The 26479-nt window shown below is 41.3% G+C and overlaps 1 long non-coding RNA gene across 5 annotated transcripts in view; it reads left to right on the top strand.

The window, feature by feature from the left end:
- Positions 1 to 26479, top strand: part of LOC125630266 (uncharacterized) — a 158165-nt gene that overhangs the window by 121037 nt on the left and 10649 nt on the right. For all 5 annotated transcript variants that reach the window (XR_012666487.1, XR_012666483.1, XR_012666485.1 and 2 more), the window contains exons 2-3: positions 21218 to 21321; positions 22317 to 22442. This is a non-coding gene — a long non-coding RNA (uncharacterized LOC125630266). The remainder of the gene's footprint in view (positions 1 to 21217; positions 21322 to 22316; positions 22443 to 26479) is intronic.

Raw genomic sequence — 26479 nt, forward strand, 5'->3', positions numbered from 1 at the left:
GATGCTGCACTGGCTTTCAGGATCTCGCTGAACATATCATCCTGAGTCCTCTTCTTTCTCCTTCTTATCTGGCTTAGGCATTCTGCAGGTGTGGTGGGGAACCCCTCCAGGCTGCAATTGCAACAGCTGCAGATAAAACACACAGAAGTACCATTTGTCAGTATAGTCACAACGGAAAGTGAAAGTCAAGATTCAGAACTCCCTTCCTTTGTTCCTCTCAAGTTTTAAACAAGGCATGCTTATTGCCACTTCTGCTTATTGCCACCACCGCACCAGACATGCTGAGTGTGGCAACCAGGAGTGAGGGCAATGGGGACAGAATTGCTCTGTGGCATGAAACTATGAGTAAAAAGAAATGGCACTGAAGACTGGCACCATTTTCCACAGATGCTGGTGATTTTAGCTAATATCTCACTCCTGAGGATAACTAAAGCACAGAGAGCACAGCTGCTACTGGTGTCCCATAGCCGCCGTATACTGCTAGCTTGTATACTGCAATTGTGCCTTCCGAAGTTATTGTGAAGTGGCGTGGGAAAGTGTCCTACCGCAGATAAAGAAATAAGGCTGCCATCCCTAGAACCCTTCAGGAGAGGATTGCAGAGTACCTCCAGGAAGCTTTCATTGTGATCTCTCCATGTAACGTACAGCAGATAACACTGCTACCTCTCTTTGTTGTGCTTCTACCTCTTCTGTTACCAGTAAATTCATACAAAGTCGATAATTGTGTCCTGTTAAGTTGATGGTGCCATCAGTACATCTTTGTAATGGAAAATACAATTACACACTTACCTGGGATTCCTTCCCCTGCATCAGGCTCACCTGTGCTCAACTGCCCCAGGACTGACTGGACTGCTATGGATTCTCTAACAGGCCCTGACTTTTGGCATACTTGGACCCCCTGCCACTCACATGTCCCGCATCCTCATCCTCACTGTTCACAGCTGGGGTCTGTGTCTCATGCTCTTCGGAGGTATTTACGGTGGTCTGCAGGGTGGTGGTGGGATATCCGCCAAGTACGGCATGCAGCTCATTGTAAAAGTGGCAGATCTGTGGCTCCCAGAATGACTGTTGGCCTTCCTGGCCTTCTGGTATGCCTGCCACAGTGCCTTCGCTTCCATACGGCACTGCCGCTGATCCTTGTCCTATGCATCCACCATGCAATCTGCTCACAGATGTCCACGTTTCCTTGACGAGTCCCAAGCTGTGCCTGCACAGCCTCTTCTCCGCATAGGCCCAGGAGTTCCAATCTCTCCTGTCTGCTCCAGGCTGGATTGTGTCTGGAACATGTAGCTGGCACAGTCAGCTTGGCAGTTGCACACAGCCATGGAGAGATGCTAAGTGTGCTCACCAAGCTGGGCAACCAGGAAAAGGCATTTGAAAAATTTGGGGGGTTTAAAGAGTGGGGGGCTTCTAATCTATGTGATCTCTGGGCTGGGGAGTTCACAACTGTGACCAGAGCGATTAGTGTCAGGCATTGTGGGACAGCTGCTGGAGGACTGTTAGAGTCAGCGTAGGTAACACACTGTCTACACTCACAATGTGTTGACCTCAATACATCAACCATGGCTCAAACACCACTCGGGGAGGTGGTGCTAATGCGTTCCCGTAACAGGGCACTTACAACTGTGGGAAACAAATTTAAATGCAGACAAATTTACTACTAGGTTCATGCAAGACAGTTTACATTTGCCTAACTTTGCAGGGTAGGCCTAATTCCCTTTCCAGGCTTGCTGTCCAAAGCATTATATCTCAGTCCTTTCCCTGCTTGCTGCCAGAGGTCTCCCTGCTCATCCCCATTATTCCTGACACACTCTGCTTTTCTCCTTGCTAATTGATACTTGCCACTGGTTCAACTTGTTCATTAGCGTTAACCAACTGTTATCGTAATTGTTTCTAACCTAGAGTGTGGTTCAAGGGTTGTCTTTATGAGGCTGATTATCTGGAAGGTATCTTTGTATGTTCAGACTGTCTTGTTCTTACTTGCACTTTGTTGCTAGACATAAGTAACATAGGGTAACATTTTCAAGAGTGCTTAAGGGTACATCTACATTGCATTAAAAGAACTGCACCATGGCCACGGCTGGCCCGGGCCAGTTGACTTGGGCTTGCAGGGCTCAGACTGCAGCACTAATATTTCCTGTGTAGACATTCGGGCTCAGATTGAAACCCAGGCTCTGAAACCCACGCAAGTATGTGGGTCTCACAGCCAGGGCTCCAGCCTGAATCCAAATGTCTACACAGCAATTTTTAGCCCCATAGTCTGAGCCCTGCCAGCCTGAGTCAACCGGCTCAGGCCACCTACAGCCATGGCATGGTTCTTTTATTGCAGTGTAGACATACTCTAAGTGACGTAGGAGACTCAGTCCCATTTGCAAAAGTGACTTTGACACTTAGGCTTTTAAGTCCTACTGACTTTCACTGGTACTCAGGCTCCTAAATTGCTTAGACATGTTTGAAAAACTTACCCATAATTTATAGATAAAAAATAATCCAGGCTCCCAGATTAACTCATGTAAAATGTATTGGTTCTGCATGTGGCTGGCTGATTACTTGGAAAATTGGCTATGGCCTAGAAATCAACTAAGACCCCAATCTTGCAATGTAAAGTGGAGTACGCTGTACCAGTTTTACTAGAGCTGATCAAAGATATGAGAAATTTTTTCATAGAAAAATCTGAGTCCTGTAAGTACATTTGACTTCCAAAATATGAACCACTTATCTTCATTCTTGTATTATTTTTAAAACTTTAAAACTGTGTGAATAGTATATGAAACAACTTCTAGCCCTTCACCTTTTGCAGGAGATATTTGAGTTATTAGGGGAGTCGGAGAAATACTTTGCTTTTTGTTAAGCTCAATACTCCTGTTGTGTTGTGTTAAGCTCAATATTTCTGTTGTGTTGGACCTTATACGGTATGTACCAATCAACAGTTTTAGAAATCCTAAAAGAAAGCCTGGTCCTGCTGTCATGAAATTTGATAGAAATGTATGTGCCCATAGATTCTTCTGCCAATAGTTGATATTATAATTTATAACATGCTTCTAAAAGATACAGAGATGTTCGGTATCCTTTATTTCTTCCATTACTGTGATCAGAATCAGTATAATTAAAGAAGCACTAGTTCAACAAATAATAATTACTACACATTAAGTAACGTCCCTTTTTTCATAAAAATAGGCTGTCATCTTGTGCTGCATGTTTTTCAGTGAGTTGCACTGTCAGGTTTAGTACAAATACATGACATACAGTTGGAAAAATACATTTGACTTTTAAAAAAACAACCCCAAATACTGTGATATTAAACTAGATATCTGAACCTGCAAAAATAGAAAAGAAATATGCCCATTGTTCATGCTGTGAAACCCTCAAAGCACTAAGACACTTAGAATTGGAGTTTTTGCACTGTCAAATCTACTTCTACACTGATCTAGGACAAAATACTGTTAGCTTAATTAGACAATGAGTCCCACTGACTTCACACTTTGTACATTGAGTCATATGTTTCAGTGTAAATCTCTACAACTATATTAGACAGCCTTTCTTCTTCAACATCATCTTGTAAAGTTGACTCATGGTCTAGACACACCTGAGCACAAAGCAATTAAAATATATCTGTCTTTCTTGTCTATATAAAGCATAACGGGTGGTAAAACAGAATATGTTCTAGATATAAATTGCCAGACTCTTTTGATGTGGCAAATTAGTCTAAATATTAAAGGCTGCACTGTACAGTTTTCTGATGAGACAGGAAGGCAGTGAAACAGACATATAATTCCCAAGTTTAAGCAGTCCTCATTAGTCTGCACATATCTTTTTGTTTGCAGTATTAACTTGCAGTAAGCCAAGAAAATCTGAAGTATAGCACGTTGTTATAATAGAAATATTATCCAGGGACTGAACAGTATTAGGAGGGATGAGAATTCTATGTTCTTGTCTTTCCTATGAAGATTGAATAACAGAGTCATGTGATGCCATCAGATCTGCACTATGAACCATGGAAATCTGGCAGCATTTACCTATTTAAAGCACTGGCCATGGGTTCTGCACCATATAAGCAGAACTATTTGTATTGTAACCATGCACAGCATGATATTTTTCCCCAATATGACAATTTTTCATATGGATGGATATCTTTGGATGGATATCTTTCAGAAAAGCACAGGAAATGACTTGTGCCATTCATATGAAAATTAAAATACAAATAGACTTGGCAACCCCCTGTCACTGAGCAAAATATAAAAACTTAAAGAAGCTCATGCCAGTGATGGTGAAAGAAATAAGTTCCTGAGCTGAGGACCCCCCAGAGAAGTGCACTCAAGGGATGCTGGGAACTAAAGCTTTCTCACCACAATTTTGTCAACTATTTTTATCAGCAAAGGGAAATTTGAATGAGCCTGATACCTGGCAGTATTGACCTCGTCAAGAGATTGTCTTAAGAAATGCTTCCTGAAGGGAAGCAGGCACTTTTCCTCCTGAAAACTCCCCCACAGGTGCAAATGCAGCACTTCCTCATTGGTCTTACTGATCCAACTCTCAGGCGGTAGCCCAAGGTTTCCCCAGCACCTCCAGAATCTGAGAGAGTGACATCAGTAGAGATGTAAGCAAACTTGCATTTTACCTTTCATAGTCTGTCTGGAGAATGATAGCACCGTCTGGGTCAGTGGGGTCCTCTGTGCAAGGCAATATGAAAATTCCTCACAGTAATAAAACCTTGACTCTGTGAATCAGTGGATTCACCTCTGGCTAATTAGGCTGTCCACAAGTTGGAATGGTTCCATTCTTCAGGACTTGCAGATACAATAGAGGAGGCTAAGAATTTTTTTTCCTAGCTGCAGCATAAGATTTCAAAAAATCTTAATGAAATGATTATTCAGATTTGGCACATGACAGATAATATCTTTGCCTGTTGCAGGCTCTTAATATAAGAATCTGTGAGGAGGCAGCTGGGGCATGTAATAACCACCATAGCTGATACTGGAGGGCAAAAGATTGTTAGAAAGTCATCTCAGATGGATAGAATGGCCTGCCTGAATTCTCAATCTGAACAATCTGGAATCCCAGTTTCCCTCAGTGTTCAAAGTTAATCTCCCGAACTGGGCTCTGATCCAGTAGATCCAAGCTCTTGTTGTCCTGGATCATACTGGAAAATGATAAGAAAAATCTTTTTTTTTCCATCCAGGAACTTCAGATAATCAACTTCTGAAGGGACTGCTCCCATAGGAAGTTTTGCCATTGACTTCAATAAAACCAGGATCAATCTCCAAGTCCATTTTTGAAGTTCCCAACAGAATTAAGCCAAGTAAAGGGCTCTGCCTTTGTCCTGCTTTAGCAATTTTGCCATTGATGTCAATGGGAAAAATGATGGAAGCTGAAATCCATTTCCTAGCTTTTCTATACTAGCATCTTCTCATCTACTGTCAGCAGTGGTTTTGAAAATTAAGTAAGGGTTAAATTAAATACGGCTAAACTGTCATCAACACCTTGTCAGAAAGACTTGTTTGCGGGACGTCGTTGCACCATGTTGAGAAGTTTAGCTCTGTCCACAGTAGTGCTTCTTAAACCGTTGTCAACAATGATGCAACTGCATTCATTACGGACAGTAACTTTATCTCTCCTGTGAAATTTACCAATGGTAATAAATGTCATCAATGGGGACTGCTGAACTGGGCTTCTAGACCAGCATTTCTCAAATGTAGCCACAGTGGCCTCATGCAGCCATCAGGGGCTTTTCATGCAGCCACAGCCTCTGGGGCGGTGATTGTTGGGGGTGGGGGCAAAGCAGTGGCCAGGGGCCAACAGGACTTGGGCCTTGCCTTCCGCTGGAGCCACAAGTGCCTGAGGAGCAGGCAGCTAGTTAGCTCCCCACCTTCCCAGGGGCAGTGAGGTTGAGCTCCAGCCCTGGGGTGGTGGGCTCCAGCTATGCGGTGGCAGGCTCCATTCCCTAGCCGCGGGGCTTCAGGCTCCGGCCATGGGCTCCAACCGTGGGGCTGCAGCCCCAGGATTTGGCCACACAGAGGCCAGCTCCGGCCCCCAGCTGCAGGGTTTTGGGCTCTGGCTGCAGGGCCGTGCGATCCAGCCCTGGTCCCCAGACACGTGGTGGTGGGTGCTGGCCCTGGAATTCCCCCTCTCTGCCCCCCCCCCCCACATATCACCCCTTTTCCCCGCTATGTCCTCCAGCCCCAGGTTTTGGCCGCATGCTCCGTCCTCCCCGGCCTCTCCCCTCCCTTCCCCTCCCCCACTATTGCCCCTGGTCCCTATTGTGTCCTCCAGCCCCAGGTTTCAGCTGCATGCTCTGTCTGCCTGCCATGCGGCAGAGGGTGCTGGCAGCGGGCTCACCCCATTACGTCCTCTGGCCCTGGTCCCTGGCCTTAGGGATCTGGTCCCCAGCCATGCAGCTGCAGGGCCCCAGTCCTCAGGCTCACAACCCATCACCCCTGGCCCCTGCTGCCTCCCTTGGCCCCTCACCCCAACCATCACCCTTGACCCCTAGTGGATCCTCCGGCCCTGGTGCCAGGCAATGCAACTGCAGGGATTCGGTCCCCAGGCTCAGCACCCATCGCCCCTGGCCCCCACTGTGTCCTTTGGCCACAGGTTTTGGCTGTGTATACGTGCATATTTATTTGTTTTTCCTAAAGTTAATTAAGTATTTTAGGGAAAATTGTCAGTGTGGCCACCAGCAAGTGCTGGTGGCAGTACTCTGAGAACCCCTGCTCTAAACATTCCCTTCCCACAGGATGGCTGCAGTCTTAAGGATAGAGAACCCTATATATATTCTGGGTAGTGATATTACTGTAGAACTTTGAATATAAAAGGTTTAATTCAGTTGTAAAACTGTACATACTTTTCTCCAAAGTGGAACACAGTTCTCCCAAGTAACCTAGTACTGATTCATCAGACTATATATAGAGAAATTAATAGCTTATTCTGATGTATTTTTTGCCTATGTTCTTTTAATTTTTATAATATGTTACACACACACCGCACCAGCTTCTAAATTTACATCTTTCTTCAAACAGCATAGAATTATATAAAATCTTTTGCAAGCTGGATGATATGAACTCAAAGACTTTAAAATTCCATAGCAAGCATTAAACAGTACTTTTGATAATGTAGAAAAATATACCCGGCCACTATGGTCTAAGAGTCAGTCAAGTTTCTGTATATGAATTGTCAGCAAAGCATCCTTTCAGTCTGACAGAATGCCCATGGATTTATGGCTACACTGTAATCTGACAATCCAGCCCAAGTAAAGGGCAGCATGTAAGTGCAGCCCCAAGAGATGGGCAAGAACCAGGCTGTGACTGATCATCACAGAAGATGATTGGACAGATGGGCAGGTAGGCAGACATTTAGGATATTCTGAATCTTTTCCTGTCTTCTCTCACATCAGAAAGAGCATTCTAATTAGCTCTGTAGTTAGAGCCCAAATTTGAATGTTTCTGGGCTTCTTCCAAAATAAGGGGGAGAGAATATTGTAGGCCAGAACTATGGGGTTGCAGAGCAGATATTACATTCAGGTTAAATACCTGTGCTTGTGTATATACATGTATGGTCTTTACTGGGTCCAGATTCTTGTCTGCTCATTTGTATAAATATCAGGTCTTTGACCAGACAACTTTGGGAGTTGCTGTGTATTCCCCACCCAAATAAAGCACCATATGCTATTTCACATATCTGACAAGTGCATGGATTGAGTCCACTGGTTTCCATTTTATGTCACTCTTAATGATCGTGATGAACCTTTGCATGTACATGCTCTAGTTGTGCTGAGCAGAGTCAGTGTTCTGGCCTTCGTTTTCAGCCTCGTAAATATTTCCATATCCTATGAACTCCTTTTAATGTCCCTAAATGTCTATGATCATAGGGCTTTTCAAAGTACCAATATTTGATCAATGTACTTACTTTGGGCTGAGAGCATGGCAAGTCTTAATACACAAAGAAATAAACTAAGAAGGCTCCCAGGCCTCAAGTATAATTGGTTACGAACTCTGCCTTTTCACAATGACAAAAAATGTAATCACCATATCGTGTTTCTCCAAGCCTGCAATGGCACAGTGTTCAGCAGCAGATTTATCCCAGTATAATTAACAAAAACAAAAGGAGTACTTGTGGCACCTTAGAGACTAACCAATTTATTTGAGCATGAGCTTTCGTGAGCTACAGCTCACTTCATCAGATGTTTACCGTGGAAACTGCAGCAGACTTTATATACACACAGAGAATATGAAACAATACCTCCTCCCACCCCACTGTCCTGCTGGTAATAGCTTATCTAAAGTGATCAACAGGTGGGCCATTTCCAGCACAAATCCAGGTTTTCTCCCCCTCCACCCCCCCACACAAATTCACTCTCCTGCTGGTGCTAGCCCATCCAAAGTGACAACTCTTTACATAATCAAGTCGGGCTATTTCCTGCATAGATCCAGGTTTTCTCACATCCCCCCCACCCCCATACACACACAAACTCACTCTCCTGCTGGTAATAGCTCATCTAAACTGACCACTCTCCAAGTTTAAATCCAAGTTAAACCAGAACATCGGGGGGGGGGGGTAGGAAAAAACAAGAGGAAACAGGCTACCTTGCATAATGACTTAGCCACTCCCAGTCTCTATTTAAGCCTAAATTAATAGTATCCAATTTGCAAATGAATTCCAATTCAGCAGTTTCTCGCTGGAGTCTGGATTTGAAGTTTTTTTGTTTTAAGATAGCGACCTTCATGTCTGTGATTGCGTGACCAGAGAGATTGAAGTGTTCTCCGACTGGTTTATGAATGTTATAATTCTTGACATCTGATTTGTGTCCATTTATTCTTTTACGTAGAGACTGTCCAGTTTGACCAATGTACATGGCAGAGGGGCATTGCTGGCACATGATGGCATATATCACATTGGTGGATGTGCAGGTGAACGAGCCTCTGATAGTGTGGCTGATGTTATTAGGCCCTGTGATGGTGTCCCCTGAATAGATATATTCCAGTTTCCTTCCTTAGTATCCTCCTTCCCAGCTCTGACACCACAAAGCCTTACACCTGTGTCCCTGTTCCCATTCCTGTCCTTAGCCAAACATGATTCCAACTTCCTTACTCTCATTCCCTGTTCCCATTTCCCCCTTTAGCAAAACATGATTCCAATTTTCTTACCCCCATTCCCTGTTCCCATCTCACACACCCACATGCCCACCCCCACCCACACCCGTTGCCAATTGTGTGTGGTTCCCTCACCCCACCTAGCAATATTGTTAACCTATCCAACTATACTCTCAGCCCAGCAGAAGCAGCTGTTCTATCTCGGGGCCTCTCCTTCTGCCCCTCCACCCCCACGAACATGATACAGTTCTGTGGTGACCTAGAATCCTATTTTCGACGTCTCCGTCTCAAGGAATATTTCCAAAATACCTCTGAACAACATACTAATCCACAGAGGTCTCCCTGCCAACACTACAGAAAGAGGGATTCTAGATGGACTCCTCCTGAAGGTCGAAACAGCAGACTGGACTTCTACATAGAGTGCTTCCGCCGACGTGCACGGGCTGAAATTGTGGAAAAGCAGCATCACTTGCCCCATAACCTCAGCCATGCGGAACGCAATGCCATCCACAGCCTCAGAAACAACTCTGACATCATAATCAAAAAGGCTGACAAAGGAGGTGCTGTTGTCATCATGAATAGGTCGGAATATGAACAAGAGGCTGCTCGGCAGCTCTCCAACACGAGTTTCTACAAGCCATTACCCTATGATCCCACTGAGAGTTACCAAAAGCAACTACAGCATTTGCTCAAGAAACTTCCTGAAAAAGCACAAGATCAAATCCGCACAGACACACCCCTGGAACCCCGACCTGGGATATTCTATCTACTACCCAAGATCCATAAACCTGGAAATCCTGGGTGCCCCATCATCTCAGGCATTAGCACCCTGACAGCAGGATTGTCTGGCTATGTAGACTCCCTCCTCAGGCCCTACGCTACCAGCACTCCCAGCTACCTTCGAGACACCACTGACTTCCTGAGGAAACTTCAATCCATCAGTGATCTTCCTGATAACACCATCCTGGCTACTATGGATGTAGAAGCCCTCTACACCAACATTCCACACAAAGATGGACTACAAGCCGTCAAGAACACTATCCCCGATAATGTCACGGCTAACCTGGTGGCTGAACTTTGTGACTTTGTCCTTACCCATAACTATTTCACATTTGGGGACAATGTATACCTTCAGATCAGCGGCACTGCTATGGGTACCCGCATGGCCCCACAGTATGCCAACATTTTTATGGCTGATTTAGAACAACGCTTCCTCAGCTCTCGTCCCCTAAAGCCCCTACTCTACTTGCGCTATATTGATGACATCTTCATCATCTGGACCCATGGAAAAGAAGCCCTTGAGGAATTCCACCATGATTTCAACAATTTCCATCCCACCACCAACCTCAGCCTGGTCCAGTCCACACAAGAGATCCACTTCCTGGACACTACAGTGCTAATAAACAATGGCCACATAAACACCACCCTATACCGGAAACCTACTGACCGCTATTCCTACCTGCATGCCTCCAGCTTTCACCCTGACCACACCACACGATCCATCGTCTACAGACAAGCTCTGCGATACAACCGCATTTGCTCCAACCCCTCAGACAGAGACAAACACCTACAAGATCTCTGTCAAGCTTTCTTACAACTACAATACCCACCTGCAGAAGTAAAGAAACAGATTGATAGAGCCAGAAGAGTTCCCAGAAGTTACCTACTACAGGACAGGCCTAACAAAGAAAATAACAGAACGCCACTAGCGGTCACCTTCAGCCCCCAACTAAAACCCCTCCAACGCATTATTAAGGATCTACAACCTATCCTAAAGGATGACCCAACACTCTCACAAGTCTTGGGAGACAGGCCAGTCCTTGCCTACAGACAGCCCCGCAACCTGAAGCAAATACTCACCAACAACCACATACCACACAACAGAACCACTAACCCAGGAACTTATCCTTGCAACAAAGCCCGTTGCCAATTGTGCCCACATATCTATTCAGGGGACACCATCACAGGGCCTAATAACATCAGCCACACTATCAGAGGCTCGTTCACCTGCACATCCACCAATGTGATATATGCCATCATGTGCCAGCAATGCCCCTCTGCCATGTACATTGGTCAAACTGGACAGTCTCTACGTAAAAGAATAAATGGACACAAATCAGATGTCAAGAATTATAACATTCATAAACCAGTCAGAGAACACTTCAATCTCTCTGGTCACGCAATCACAGACATGAAGGTCGCTATTTTAAAACAAAAAAACTTCAAATCCAGACTCCAGCGAGAAACTGCTGAATTGGAATTCATTTGCAAATTGGATACTATTAATTTAGGCTTAAATAGAGACTGGGAGTGGCTAAGTCATTATGCAAGGTAGCCTGTTTCCTCTTGTTTTTTTCTACCCCCCCCCCCCAGATGTTCTGGTTTAACTTGGATTTAAACTTGGAGAGTGGTCAGTTTAGATGAGCTATTACCAGCAGGAGAGTGAGTTTGTGTGTGTATGGGGGTGGGGGGGATGTGAGAAAACCTGGATCTATGCAGGAAATAGCCCGACTTGATTATGTAAAGAGTTGTCACTTTGGATGGGCTAGCACCAGCAGGAGAGTGAATTTGTGTGGGGGGGTGGAGGGTGAGAAAACCTGGATTTGTGCTGGAAATGGCCCACCTGTTGATCACTTTAGATAAGCTATTACCAGCAGGACAGTGGGGTGGGAGGAGGTATTGTTTCATATTCTCTGTGTATATATAAAGTCTGCTGCAGTTTCCACGGTAAACATCTGATGAAGTGAGCTGTAGCTCACGAAAGCTCATGCTCAAATAAATTGGTTAGTCTCTAAGGTGCCACAAGTACTCCTTTTCTTTTTGCGAATACAGACTAACACGGCTGTTCCTCTGAAACCTGTCAGTATAATTAACGTTATTCTGATGGGATTTTGCTTTACATAATCTAATGCACAGCAAAATTGAATGCATTCTCTATTTGTAGATGGTGGTTTTTAATTAAATATTTTTTTCATGCCTGAGTTTTGAAAACCATAAGTTGAAAATCATAAGATAAGTCATATCTATAGCTTAAATGAAATAAGCATAAAAAATCACCTTTCAGAGGGACAATCCTATGTGTAATTGTTCATGATATGTAACTCAATGTTATTGTAGTCATTGATATATATGATAGTTACATGATATATAATTCATGTATTTATTGTAACCATTTTTCTATTGAAATCTGGTATCAGACCTCTGCAGTGAGACAAATAGTTCAGTGTAATCAGAAGAAATCTTGTCTTTGCCCTCAGAACTGTCTGTCCCAATGTTCCCAATAGTGTATAAAATGCTACTTAATCACAATTGTAATATGTTTGTTGGCAATTTCATTTTTTGTCTCACCTTGAGAGAGTAAGGTCAGCCCTCATGCGTATAATTTTATATCCTGCTATAATAGCTGGGAATCCTACCTTGAATCCCTTACCTGCATACAAAGAGGTCAGTTTGGACTGTAAATACGTCTGTCAGTGAAGTAAGACTCTTGGCTTTACACTTGGTTGCTGACAGTTCTAGTAACTTTAAAACACTTTGCCTCCAACTGTGTTACTATATATCTAGAACCATGTATGCTGCTCTGATTAATGACGTGTCTTGACGTTTTTCTCTTAATAAAAACTTGGTAGATAAGCTCTCTTTAACAGTTGTAAAGATATTCTATTTTCAGATTTGTTTTCTCTTCTGTAGCTTTAAAAAACAACACACGAAGAAAAATTTCAGGCCAATATTATGCAATGCACGCTAGCGCCTTTGGATATTAGAAAGGCAGACAAAGAATTTCTATGCAATCATTACTTTTCTTCCTTTTCTTATGGAATTTTACTTCTTAGGGCCCAATGCTTATATCAGTGGGAGATGAAGGCACTCAGAACCTCCCAAGTTTGAGCCTCTAGTCTATGGGTATGTTTACACTGCAATAAAAGACCTGCAACACAGCCACAGCCGGCCCCAGTCAGCTGGCTCAGGTTCATGGGGCTATAAAGTTGCAGTATATGCATTTGAGCTTTGGCAAGTGCCCAGCCTCTGAGACCCTGTGAGGTGGCAGGGTCTTAGAACCTGAGCCCAAATGTCTACACTGTTATTTTGTAGCCCCACAACCCAAGTCCTGTGAGCCAGAGTCAGCTGATCTGGGCTCTGAGACTCAGTACTGTAGATTTTTTATTGCAATGTAGACATGTCCTATAATACATATACCCAGGTTACAGAATCAGCACTTGGGAAATTGGATCCACCTCCACCTCCGGGAACCTCCTGCCCAGCCACCGAGCTTCCTGCAGCAGGGGTAGGTACCCTGGAGCTAGGCCTGGTCTCCCCTCCAAGAGAGGCCATGCAGGAGATGAGGAAATCCTGTCCCTCCCCAGCTGGGGGACTAGCAGCTAGAGCCCGGAGAATGATAGAAGTCCCTGGCTGGAGAGCCCCCAGCCCTGCCCCTCTGCAACCCCTCCAGTAGCTAGGTTTCATGGGGAGGGCTTATTTCACAGTCCATGATAGGTTTTCACAGCCATGAATTTGATAAGGCACTAGTTATGTTCATAGACAATTGTTTCCACAGTACTGTTTATGTAGTTTTATATACTAAAAGTTACTGTGTGTGTTGCACTGGATGTGTTCCCTTAATTAGTATGCCAGCTAGGACCTGAAATCAGTGCTCATCCTAGTCATTATCCAGACTGTCTCTCCCAGGTGCTCCTGGCTTTTTTGACCAACTAGTCTGCTGAGCTGGTACTCAAATGAGTCCCATTAAACGTAAACAAGTTCATCATACATGTTTGTTTACAGTTAAGATTTGTATAAATGATGTGGGACAAGGCTGAATGATTCTGTCATATACATCTTGTCAGGAAAGCTTAAAATGTGTAGATTCTTTAAAAAATGTGTACATTCTTTGGTTAATTTTCACAAAATTCTTGTCATCCTTCAAATACATTTCAAATAGAACAGTCAGTTCTGACAAAGAAACCCCTCTATTTGGTGCAGGAGTTACAACAAAAGCATATGGCCTTTCACTGGAATATTTAACATTTTTAAATATTAGTCCTCTGTAAAGTGGTCTTCCAGTGATATCAGAAAGACACCATTTGAAAAATAACCACTTACATAATATCACAAGCTTAAGTAGCCCAATTATGGGTAAAATCCTACTCCCATAAGGGTCAATGGGATTTTTGCCACTGATCTCAATGGAGTCAGGGTTTCACTTAATTGTCACAGAGTGACCTGTCCCTTTAAGGTGGGTTCAAAGACCAGCTTCTGCCTGGTTTCTGCACAGCTGAGAAGGATTGTGGGACTGATAGTTCTCCCCAGGGCGCACATTGTAACTGTAGAACTTGCAGTCGTGTGTGCTGAGAAAGGGGACAGGAATAATAATCCTTTAATCGTGAGTCAGATGCACCTAAGGAACAGAAGCTGCTGTGGTCCTCTCCCTTGAGACAGGCTGTTGCTGCTGGGTCCTCTGGGCAAAGGGCCTGGAAAGGGTGAAAATTGTGTGGTGTGGGCTAGGTAAATAGTTTCTTTATATATAGGGATTTAATGTTTTGCACTGATACACCCATCATTAGTCACAGTCAGGAACAAGTCAGTGGACAAGAGTGACAATTGACCTTTTCCAGAGTGGTAGTTCTTCTATTCTCTTGACCTATAATTAGTCTTGGCAGAATTAGATATTTTAAAAAATAATTTTGACCGATAATACTGATGTTTACTGTATGAATTTTTCTATTTACATTTTCACAGTTGTGCAGAATTATGAGTTTTAAGCTTTTTTCTTTTTATCAATTTAAATGTTCACCATTGTGGGAAATTTTGCATGGGAGGTCAGACAATGGAGCAGTCAGACAATAATTATTTAATGATAGTAAACATTGAGTTTCAAAAAGTCAAAGCTTTTTATCCGTAAAAAAGATAAATGATCAACATCTTGTATCAAAATATTCAAAGTAAATACCTTTAAATCAAACTCTAATTAATCTCAAGCAGCGTTTTTTTCTTTCTTTGTTTATCTGTAAATGTCAATTATTATTGGTGGAAATATTTTTTTCCTTCGGTTTGTATGTGTTTGGTGAAATTGACATTAACTGACATTTAAGATGAAAATCTAATCTTTCCAAGTCTATGTATAACTCACTAGTAGCAAAGTATGTTATAACAAGAAGTAAGCCATGAAGTCATTGCACATAAGTGAAAATAAACTTTCTTGCCTTCTTCAGGTGTTCAATGTATTTTACTACAGAAAGGTACAGCTTCTTTATGTTTATAGATTGCAGTCATTTGATGACTGGAAACAATTTCCCTGGTCTGGATCTCCATAAGATAGTATTCCATGCACCTGTAGATCAGTACTTTTCGTTGTCCTCATTTCTTGCTTATTGGCTGAGAGATTTGGCTGCTATTTTATTTGGGAGAAGAAAGCTTGTCAGTTCAAATCCTGAGTAACTTGTTCCTTTGTTGCTGATCCATGGTTTGACATCATGGAACATTCTAGCTCCAGGGATATTTTTTCTTCCTTTTCTTTCTTTATGCTTTTCTGATTTTTTTTATTATTTTAGTATTTAGTATTTATTTTTTATTTATTTAGTATTTATTTATCGCTACTGTTTCCATCAAGGGAGACAGTTGCTTATATTATATTTACACTGCCATTACAGTAACTACAATCAGTAAGACAGCAAAGCTCTGCCATAACATTAAGATTATATATTAGTCAGGGATAGAACTGACAGCTGACATGCTTATATTTCCTTTACTCTCTTAACAGCTTGTTAAAGTTGCATATGGCTCATCTTTACTTTTGAGAATTGGGATCAGATCAGTGCACAGATGTGATGAGAGTGTTTTAGCCTTTTGTTAAAAAATACACAAAGTACTATAGAGTTGATTTTTCTTTCAGCTGAACTAAGGTTGACATTTTTTCTAATATTTTCTCTTTGCATTTTTTCCAGGGAGTTTAATGGTGGGGTTTAATTTGTAAGATCTATTCACCAGTTAGTTGTCACCTGTTCTTTACAGGTTAGATGTAGGTATGCTATGTATAAAATATCGGAACTTCTTCTTAATAATAATAATAATGATGATACTTATAATTCTAATGGCATCTTTCATCTGAGAATCTCCAAACACTTTACTTACGTGGATAATTATTAACCGTATTTTACAGATGAAGTAATTGAGGCACAGAGAGATGAAATGACGTGCCAAAGTCACAGTGCAAGTCAAGTAGCAGAGTCAGAAATAAAACCCTGGCTGCTTTGCTTTCCTCTCCTTTTCTCTAACCAGTAGGCCACGTTCTCACTGAGGTCACTAGTGCATTTTTTTAAAATGCTCCCATAAAGATTCTAGACTGGGACTTTGGGAATTAAATGTTATATTTAGTCATGTTATAGAGCACAGAATTCTTTCTGCTGCTGTCTCAACCTTGTTCTATAGAGACCACCTCTAAGCGCAAAGATGCAATTCAGTTTCCAGTTGTAATGGTGATTTTACAATGCTGAGAATTCTCTCTTGAATTGAGACCTTTGGAATAGGTCGCAGAACAGACTTTGGATTGCAGTAACTTTTGGTCTCTACTCACCTAAAACAAATTTGAACTGGTGGTAACCTAGAGGTGAAAGGTTCCATATCCCATTACTGATCACCTGAACCAAGAAGTTCTTTCTTCTCTATCCATTTCCCCAAAACATAACTCATTTTCTACTGTAATTTAAATTGAATTCCTTCTGTGTATTTCAACTCAAATGTGATTTTCTATACAGTAGGTGAAAAAACATATCATCATGAATATTTGATAAATTGCAAGAGTGGGACTGAAGAATGTACTGGTTTACTTAGAGGCTTTGCACTCACCTTAATAAAAAGTAGGAATGTGTGTTTTCTTTTTAAGTGTACACAATTTTAACCATTATATTAGCAGAGGAGTCATTTATGACCATTATACAGTACAACTTTTACTTATCCAAATGTCATGAGAGGATGAGGGGAAATTGAATAAGTTTGCATAATTAATGGTATTTTCACCACCATATAAAATTACTAATTTTAAAGAATGGATATCCCTGTAATGCTTTTTCATATACATTTAGATAAGAAGAGGCTAAAGTTAATGTTGGCGGGACAAATACAGCCCATGATGTTGAACAGTGCGGTCTATTGCCAAATTCATTAATGGTGTAGCAATATTATTTAAGGGCCTACAATGGAGAGCTGGGTTGGGAATTTTAAGATGAAAAATGCAGTTTCCCCCAAATCAAAATTTTCCCCTAGGAATTTTGATTTTGCTGAAAATTTTCAGTCTGCCATTGGAATAACCAAAATGAAATATTTTGTTTCAGTTCAGTTTGAGCCAAATCAGAATTATTTTGTTGAACTGACCTGAAACATTTTGTTTTGAATCAGTTCAACTGAACACTGAACTGCATTGCCTCCTGAGTGTTGAAGTTTACACACCCATTCTCTTGTATGGGCCAAGCTAACTGGAGCACTACATCTCCCGTAATGCAATGTGGGCACTCCCCTCTAACCAGGCTGCTTGGTATATCACGGGAGTTATATGATGGGTGCATTATGGGAGATTTATTCTGGTTTATTAGGGAGAATGCGGTATCTGGCTTCCCCAAATGACAATTCCATAAGGCAATGAATCACAATGAGAAAATGCAGTTTAATGTTGAACAGGTTTAAAACTAAATGCTTTGGGTCAGCCCAACAAACCAAAATGAAATGTTTCAACATTTTGGAATTTTTTTTTTTTAATTTCCAATCTGTGAAAAATTTCAACTTTTTGTTCTGAGTTGAGATGAAACCAAATGTTGGAATTTTTCATAAGCCAGAAGTTCAAATTTCAATCCCCTCTACTGCAATGTGCTTGACACTGTGCAAGACAAAGACAGTCCCTATCCCAAAGAGCTTATTTTTTAAAACACAGACCTGTATAAACCCCAGAGCTAGAAGACTTAGAGGGATGGAACTATCTGGTGCCTCTGTGGGGAGTGGGGGCAAGCCAGATCTGGCCAGCCTCACTTTCACGGATGGGGTGTGCCTGTACTAAGGTGGCACTGAGCATTCTGTATCTCAGCTGCTACACTGGCTGGTTCTTGCTCACATGCTCAGGGTCAAACTGATCACCCTATGTGGGGCTGGGAAGGAATTTCGCCCAGCTTAGATTGGCAGTGACCTTGGGTTTTTTTCACCTTCTGCAGAGTGTGGCTGTGGGTCACTTGCCTGGATTATCTGGGTATATCTCACTGAATCATTTCTCTGCCATGGCAAAAGCCTCAGGCATTGGTGCACCTCAGTCCGGTCTATTCTCTCACGATGGCATAGAGTAGTCTGGTTTCCTGTGGGCTGTAATACTTTGGTATAATTTCAGTTGTTGGGTTTAGTGTGTGGGTGCTGGGTGATGTTGTTGGCCTGTGATATACAGGAGGTCAGACTAGTTGATCTGATCGTCCCTTCTGGCCTTAAACTCTATAACTCTATGAATTCTAGTGTTGCTTATCCATAGTTCCACATATTGTGATTTTATTGGTTTAGTTGGAATCCATCTGTTCTGACTGTATAACTGATATTAGATTGTTACTTCGACTGGACACTAGAACAGTCAGCAGTGTAACAGAGTTCAGTTAGAGTTAGTCAGGAATTTTACAACTAAATGTTTTTTCATTGGAAAATGTTGATTCTTCTAAATGAAAACAGTTGAGAAGAGAGGCTTAATTCTGACAAATCTCCAGACTGAAACAGTTTCATTTTTTTATTCAAAATGACTTCCTGTTTTTGAAATTTGAGGTTTTTAAACCTTTTTTAGTATAAATTAATAAACAAGGTAAAAAATGAAATGAAATGTTTTGAAATTATCAAACTGTACTTTCTACAGCTTTAATTCAGATTCAAACCTAGAAAGGGCCATTTCCAATTCAGAGATGACCAAAACCTTGTAAAAAAAGATTATCTTTGATTTTTGCTTGACGTGGTAGAAATCTCATCCAAGCCGCTGATTTTGTGAGAAAGATGATGGGTTGTTGTTTTGTTTTGTTTTGGCAAGATCAGCAGTTCTTGCTTTTTTCTTCCAGCCATCTTAGGCCAATTCTACATAATATTTTAGGAGGCAGAATGAAAGTAAATAAATTAAAGCTAAAGAGTTCAAATATAATGTAAATTGAATAAAAAGTTAAATATGGATTCATGTGTAAATAAAATAAAGAAAAAGTCATGATATTCTTAATGGCCCCAAGGGATTTGGAGCTTGGATTTATGTCTCATTTGAACTGCTAACTCCAGCAGCACAGCACACCTATACACCATGCTGGATAAATACAAACTCAGAGGAAGAAGTCTTGAATCATCAACACGTCTTGCAGCCCTTGGGTTTCTTTTTTAAGATCTCTCTCACTGACCCAGTACTGACCAAGCCTGACCCTGCTTAGCTTATGAAATCTGATGTAATTGTAATGTATTTGTATAATCATAATGTATCCGTGGGAAAAATAAATGGGCATAAATGACAAGAAAATAGGCATCATATGTTTCTTCCTGCTTTCCTACCTGCTATTTTGCTATTGTTTCTCTATTAATATGAAAATGCTGTGGCTTCTAAGACAAATTAACTTTTAATGTTGCCATGCAGTATTTACAATGTAGCATCAACATGTCGTTATGAGTCTAAGAATATTTTCAAGATGCACATTTTGAACTTTGTACTAAATGTTGAAGAGCAAGAGAACATATGGTTAGGCATTTTAAGAGTCTTTAGACTGCTAACAGTGCTAAATTCCACACTGAACACAACTGTGAATAAATAACATGTAACTAAGAAGTTAAAATGTGCAAACAAGTACACACTTTGGAAATCCTGGACTCACAATACAGTTAAAAACCCCACTAATTCGTTTACATTTTTCCAGAGGCAAATACCTTTTACATTTGGTATAAATCAAATAGAAACAATTCCTCTCTTCCCCTCACTCTCTGAAACATAGTGAGAGGATTTAGCAGTTGCTGTGTCAGAGGTTCCACAACTGCTGCACTAACTGGTGCATTGTGTGACTTTGGGCAAGTCACTTCACTTCTCTGCCTCAGTTACCTTATTTACCCAGCTGAGGGGAAGGGTTGTCCAGTGGTTAGGGAACTAGCCCCAAAGTTGTGAGACCTGAGTTCAAGTCCCTGCTAGATCACAGATTTCCTCTGTGAATTTGGGTTAATCACATCATTTCTCTGTGCCTGTAAAATGGAACAACCCCCCCCCCCCCACACACACACACACACAGACATACTTCCAAGGATGTTGTGATGATAAATTCATTGAAGATTGTGAGGTATTCAGATACTATGGCAATGGAGGCCCAAGGCCCAACAGGCACCTTGGATCTGTACTTTCTTTATGAAGTACTTTGGTATTTACAGCAGAAAAATGGTTGCATGAGAGTACTATTGTCCTGGACAACACACTTGCCTCTTCGAATTAATGACTGCACATTTAAAATATGTTGTTCTCCACATTTCCTTATTACTTTGCTAATCCAGTAAACTTTAATCTTTAGATTTGTTCTTGTGGGCTGTTTTCACCACATCAAATAGTTTTCTTTTTTGGTTCTTCTTCCCTCTTAGCACGCCAGGAAATTTTAAGAGAAAACAAAGTAGGTGAGTTAACACAGATCTGGGGTCTTCTTAAAACTGTAGTTTGAAATCAATACAATATTTTTAATCCAAGGGCTGGTCACTGCTAAGGTTTTTTTGGTTTGTCATTGGTATGTTTTTTTTTTTTAAGGGTAGCATCTAGCAAACCAAAATAATTCTTATGTATATTTTTCTTCCTGGAGAAGCGTGTGGTTAATAAAAATGGATTCCCTTAAGTCTCAGTGTGGATGCAGGTCTTTTTTTTTTTTTTTTTTTTTGCCAGCTGAAAAATCCACGGAATGAGAGGGCAGAAAAAGCAGTCTGCTTAAGGACAAATAGAAGCCTGAAGGTACAGATTCCCCCTGCTTGCAATGTTGCTTTGTAATGTAAAACACTAACATATAGCCCATGGTATCTGCCGTGTTGGATCAAATGCAGATAGTTTGAAAAGAAAAAAACTGCCTATAAACTGTATTTCAGTTTTAAGAAATTGTGTGTACAATATTTGAAACCTTCTCTCATAGTGGAAGTCTCCTATGAAGCTATGGAGGGCTCCACGTGCAACAGAACTAGGACAGTACCAACCACTCCGGGGGTTGCTGCTTCTCAAGACACTTGGTGATGAAAGGTAAAGAATCATTACTACTGACCTGCAAACATCTCTCTACTGGATTGCCTGGAAAGTGAGGCAGTAGGCCTCTTAAAATGTCTGGATTGCTTTGGCACCCAGGTAGCCACCAACATGTCTGCTGTGCATGACTTACTATGGACTGCTCACACCCATTCTACCTTTCCAGGGTGAATAATTACAACTAATGGAGATTGTATATAATCACAACACAGCTGATGCAGAAGATCCCTATAGACAGCATACATTCACATTCTATGCATCCGATGAAGTGGGCTGTAGCCCACGAAAGCTTATGCTCTAATAAATTTCAGAGTAGCAGCTGTGTTAGTCTGTATCCGCAAAAAGAAAAGGAGGACTTGTGGCACCTTAGAGACTAACAAATTTATTTGAGCATAAGCTTTCGTGAGCTACAGCTCACTTCATCAGATGCATAGAATGTGAATGTATGCTGTCTATAGGGATCTTCTGCATCAGCTGTGTTGTGATTGTACACAATCTCCATTAGTTGTAATAGTTGTAATGCATCCGATGAAGTGAGCTGTAGCTCACAACAGCTTATGCTCAAATAAATTTGTTAGTCTCTAAGGTTCCACAAGTCCTCCTTTTCTAATAAATTTGTTAGTCTCTAAGGTGCCACAAGTACTCCTGTTCTTTTTACATTCACTTTGTGTCTCTATCCCAGGGCTGTGACAAAAAAAGTCTGCTACCTGACCTGCCAAAATCCATGAGTACACACCAACTAGCTCCTCGCCATCTGCACTCACCACACATATTTAGCGTCCATTAACCTGGCTTTCTTGTCTCCTTCTTTGTTTTTTGTATCTTTTCGATACTCCCTCCTACTGGCCCCAGCTCCCTTATTTTTCAGCCCTCCACTTCACCCCTGCTAGTTAGTTCCCTGCCACCATCCTTGAAATACATCATGTTACAATAACAGCTCATAAAAGTTCATCACAACATTAACTGTTTTTTTCTTTAACTTTTTATTTTAGTCCTTTACACATTGCAACAGGAGACGTGAGACAACATAGTCAGCCACTGACACACAGGAAAAAATGGTGTTACAACTACTCCTGCACTGTCAGAGCACCAAGAACGAGAGCAATACGTGTAGAAAGGTAAAAGATTACAAAAAGGTTATTTTAAACTAAAAGACTTACTAGAACTTGCCACAATTTTGCTTGAGCCATCACTTTAATTTAAAAACTGCCATGAAAAATATCAATCCTTAATTATTACTCTGAATTCATTGAAATGGCTACCCTCTACTCCATTGACTCAGATGTAGGGAGAGCTAGCCAAAAGTCAATGTTTGCATTACACTGAGTACCAGAGATATTTGTGCTCATTACAGGACCTTTTAGGTCTCTGTGAACTTTCTTCACAATATAGATCTAATCAAGATTGAAGAACACCACAGAACAATGAGCAGGTTTAAGGAAAAGTCCTAACTATAAGACTATTGAAAAAGTCTGTTAATCTCTTTGAAACTGTCTTCTTGGCATGCAACCTGTACCCATAGGAACTGGTACCTCTAGCAAATTAAATTAAACCTATTGAAGATATTCCTGAGCAGTAACTAGCAACCCCATTCCCTCCCCTTGTATACTCACCCAACCAAATTTTGGCATATTGCGAGAGCACACTCTATCCACAGTAGGGAAAACCACACATTGTGTGAAAGAGAAGATTGATCAAAGATACCTGGTGACCTGCATCAGCTGCATCTAGGCCAGCAAGATGAGAGTGTGAGTGTCTGAAAAGCAGTTACAATGGTAGTTTTGGTCCATGATCCAAGTGCTGAAAAAGCATGCCCAAGCAAAATTCCTGCCACCTAGTATTATATAACTCCCCTACAGCACCAACAAGACAGGGTGTACTCATGGGTACTGTGTGTCCACAGTGGCTTCTCTAATATGCACTTGGTATCAGGATGCTTCCGATGGGGTTTATAAACACCATCCAGAAGTTGGACAGGAAGGGACTAGTCCTCTCCCTCTGAACAGATGACAGCTGCACCTGTTTCTCCTGATTGCAGAGATCTATAAATAGCAGAGCTGGATGCAATTTCACCTTTGTGGGGGGAAAAGGGTGCTGTGGGGGAAAGTCAGGGAGCTGGGTGGTGACTAGCCACAGGAATCAGAGACAGAAGGTAGAAGTTATAGGAATAACTTGGAAGGTTTTCTTTCTTTGTGGGGGAAACCAGCAAGGTGAATGACATTCTGGGTTTCCTTTGGGACTAGGCTGAAGAAAAATACCAGATACAATTTTACTTTAGCTGAGGGAGGCTGGTCTGCACTAAGGTTAGGCTGCTCAAGGGGCAACTTACCTTATCCTAAAAAGCCTTTGACTGTAGTATTTAAACTCCATGATACTGATATTTAAGCCATATTTTGGAAAGTAGTTTTTTTCCCCTTTTTGGCTTGCTATGTCTCTGACTTACATGTCAGAGTGTTATGTCTATTATTGATTGCATCACTTCTGTCAGAACAGGGTACCAACTCCACCCTTCCTTAAATCATGTGTGACTGATTATGGTGTTTGTTTTCCAAGAGAACCATTTTTGGACCATTACAGGATCTGTTATGCCTATGGAAAAGAACAGATATCACACCATGGCCTAAAAGTGATGGGGTAACAAGGTGAATTTCTAAGGATGATCACCAATTTAGGATGTCTGATTTAAGGTTCCAAAGGTTGGGTATACCTTCTGGAACAGAAAAGGGGAAGTAGGACATTGAATGATGGTTCATGTTTCCAGATGCTAATGGAAAAAAGCTGACGTTAGAAGCAGAGAAAAAATTGTAATAAAGGAATACTAACAAAGACATGAAATAAAACAGCTAGTATTAATGTTAGCGTGAATAAACTCAAATAAATTCTATGTGTAATAAGCATCGACTCCCCAAGAAGGGGATGTGGTACATGCTTAGGAGTAATCATATGCTCTTCTTTGGCTGTGCATATTAGGAAGCAGAAGGCAGTCTGACATGATCGGTAACCTAAGTGACTTTTGTGACCCCTGATGCTGGGCCTAATTCATCCTTGTTGTTAGTCCATTCATACAACTGAAATTACGCTGGGGCTGAAATTTGGCCCACTCTCTGATATTTGGCTAGATGTATACCTTGGACCTTCTGGGCAGCCAGCCCTGCCTAGTTTAGGTTGAAGACCTATCATATAACAATCAGCCTCTACACTAACACAGTAATAAGCCCTGCATAAGTAGCATCTGCCTTTACCTTAGCCTATGATCCCACACTATTATACTGCTAAGCTTCACAAACTCCAATTGCTTGCTATAGCTACATGGTAGATTTATCTGAAAATCAGGAGACAATAAACTACCAGTAGTTCAAATAACAAGCCTAGGAAAACAAATCATTATTAAATCAAAGGAACATATTTCCATGAAAGTGTCTGGAATAGAGCCCAGCTGAAAGCAGACAGAAGCTGAGTAATTCAAAAGCAAATGACTCAGTAGGAAAGAAGAGACTACCAGAGACTTGTCCAAATGATAATAAAAGAGGAAGTTGAAGGAAAAAGCAAGCAGGGTGCCTAATAAATACTAAGCTAGAGATGCTCAAATGGGGGGGGGGGGGTTGGGCGGGGGTGAGTGTGATTGAAAGTTGTACCAGAACTTGTGAGACAGTGAAAGTTACCCAGATTAGTTAAACAATTCTACAGCCATCAAAGCGTGAGCAGCAGCCACATGCTGAGTTGTGGATTTTAGATGCTGCTCTCGGGGTGAGGGGGGTGGCAGCATACACCCTTACTGGGAGCAATGTGCCCTCACCTATAGAGGAGCAAGTCAGGATTTGGCCCTGTGATTTATTTTACCTGTTTTGAAGTCATCTGTTATTTATAAAACACATCAATAGATACTGGGGTGAAACTCTAGTCCCTTTGAAATAAATAGGACAGTAATGCTGTAAAGTTGCCCCAGATTAATAGAATACAAAACCATTCTCTAGCAAAACAAAGACTTGCGGCTAAACTGCACCACTGCAGCAAATGAAATAAAGAGAACGTTTTTCTCTGTCATAACAGCCACAGAATCACAGCTGGCAGAGTTATTAGCCATGGAGAGTTGGTAATCAGACCATGCTGCATATAATTTAGAGCTGGCCAAAAAATGGCAATTTGTTTCTGCAAACAATTCTGTTTGAAATTTCATAGAGATTTTTCATCAAAAGGGAAATTGGATGTTCAGTTGAAATTGAACACCCTGATTTTCAAGGCTGTTTGTTTATTTACCTCCTTTCTCTTTCAGGAAAAGGAGAGAAAGAGGGGAGGAGAACTAAAAATGAAAACTTGAAATTTTCTATTCTGAGCTGAATTGAAACAAAATTTTTCATTTTGAGAAAAATATCAGAAAAGTTCAAATAATACAGTTTTTGTGAAAAACTGTGTGTCATTCAAAAAACATATATCATTCAAAAAGCTACTTTTTGTGAAAAAAAACCCAATGACCAAGTCAACTATAATCCAAACATCAGACCTAAGCACCAACCACTGTGAAGAGTTCTTTTCCTACTTTTCAGAAAGCCAAACATGAAAAGAACTTTCTAAGAAAGAATACAGTATACAAGACTGGTTGTCATTAATAGAATTTCAGGGTACTCTTTATGCTATTGATTACTTGCACTGGAGGGCTAGATGGATGCAAAATGGCCTGGGGATCACAGTGCGCAAAGATGACTAGTGGGGTGGGAGGAGGTATTGTTTCATATTCTCTGTGTGTATATAAAGTCTGCTGCAGTTTCCACGGTATGCATCCGATGAAGTGAGCTGTAGCTCACGAAAGCTCATGCTCAAATAAATTGGTTAGTCGCTAAGGTGCCACAAGTACTCCTTTTCTTTTTGCAAATACAGACTAACACGGCTGTTACTCTGAAAGATGACTCAGTCACCTTTCAACTCCCCACCCTTTCCGTTCCTCAGCAGTTCTGAGAGCTACTCTGAGTAAGAATGTCAGGATTTGACCCAAAATGCAAATAAATGCACATAAATGAGGAATTAGGAATCAACCTCCGCACAAATATGTAAAGTTATATAGTGAAATCAATAATTCCTTATGCAGTCTGTTATTCTGAGCAAAAGCTCATAGTAATTGGATAATATAAAGGATATGAATCATGCTCTAGTACAATCA

This window comes from Caretta caretta, chromosome 1 (genome assembly GCF_965140235.1).
Source record: "Caretta caretta isolate rCarCar2 chromosome 1, rCarCar1.hap1, whole genome shotgun sequence".
NCBI lineage: Eukaryota > Metazoa > Chordata > Testudines > Cheloniidae > Caretta > Caretta caretta.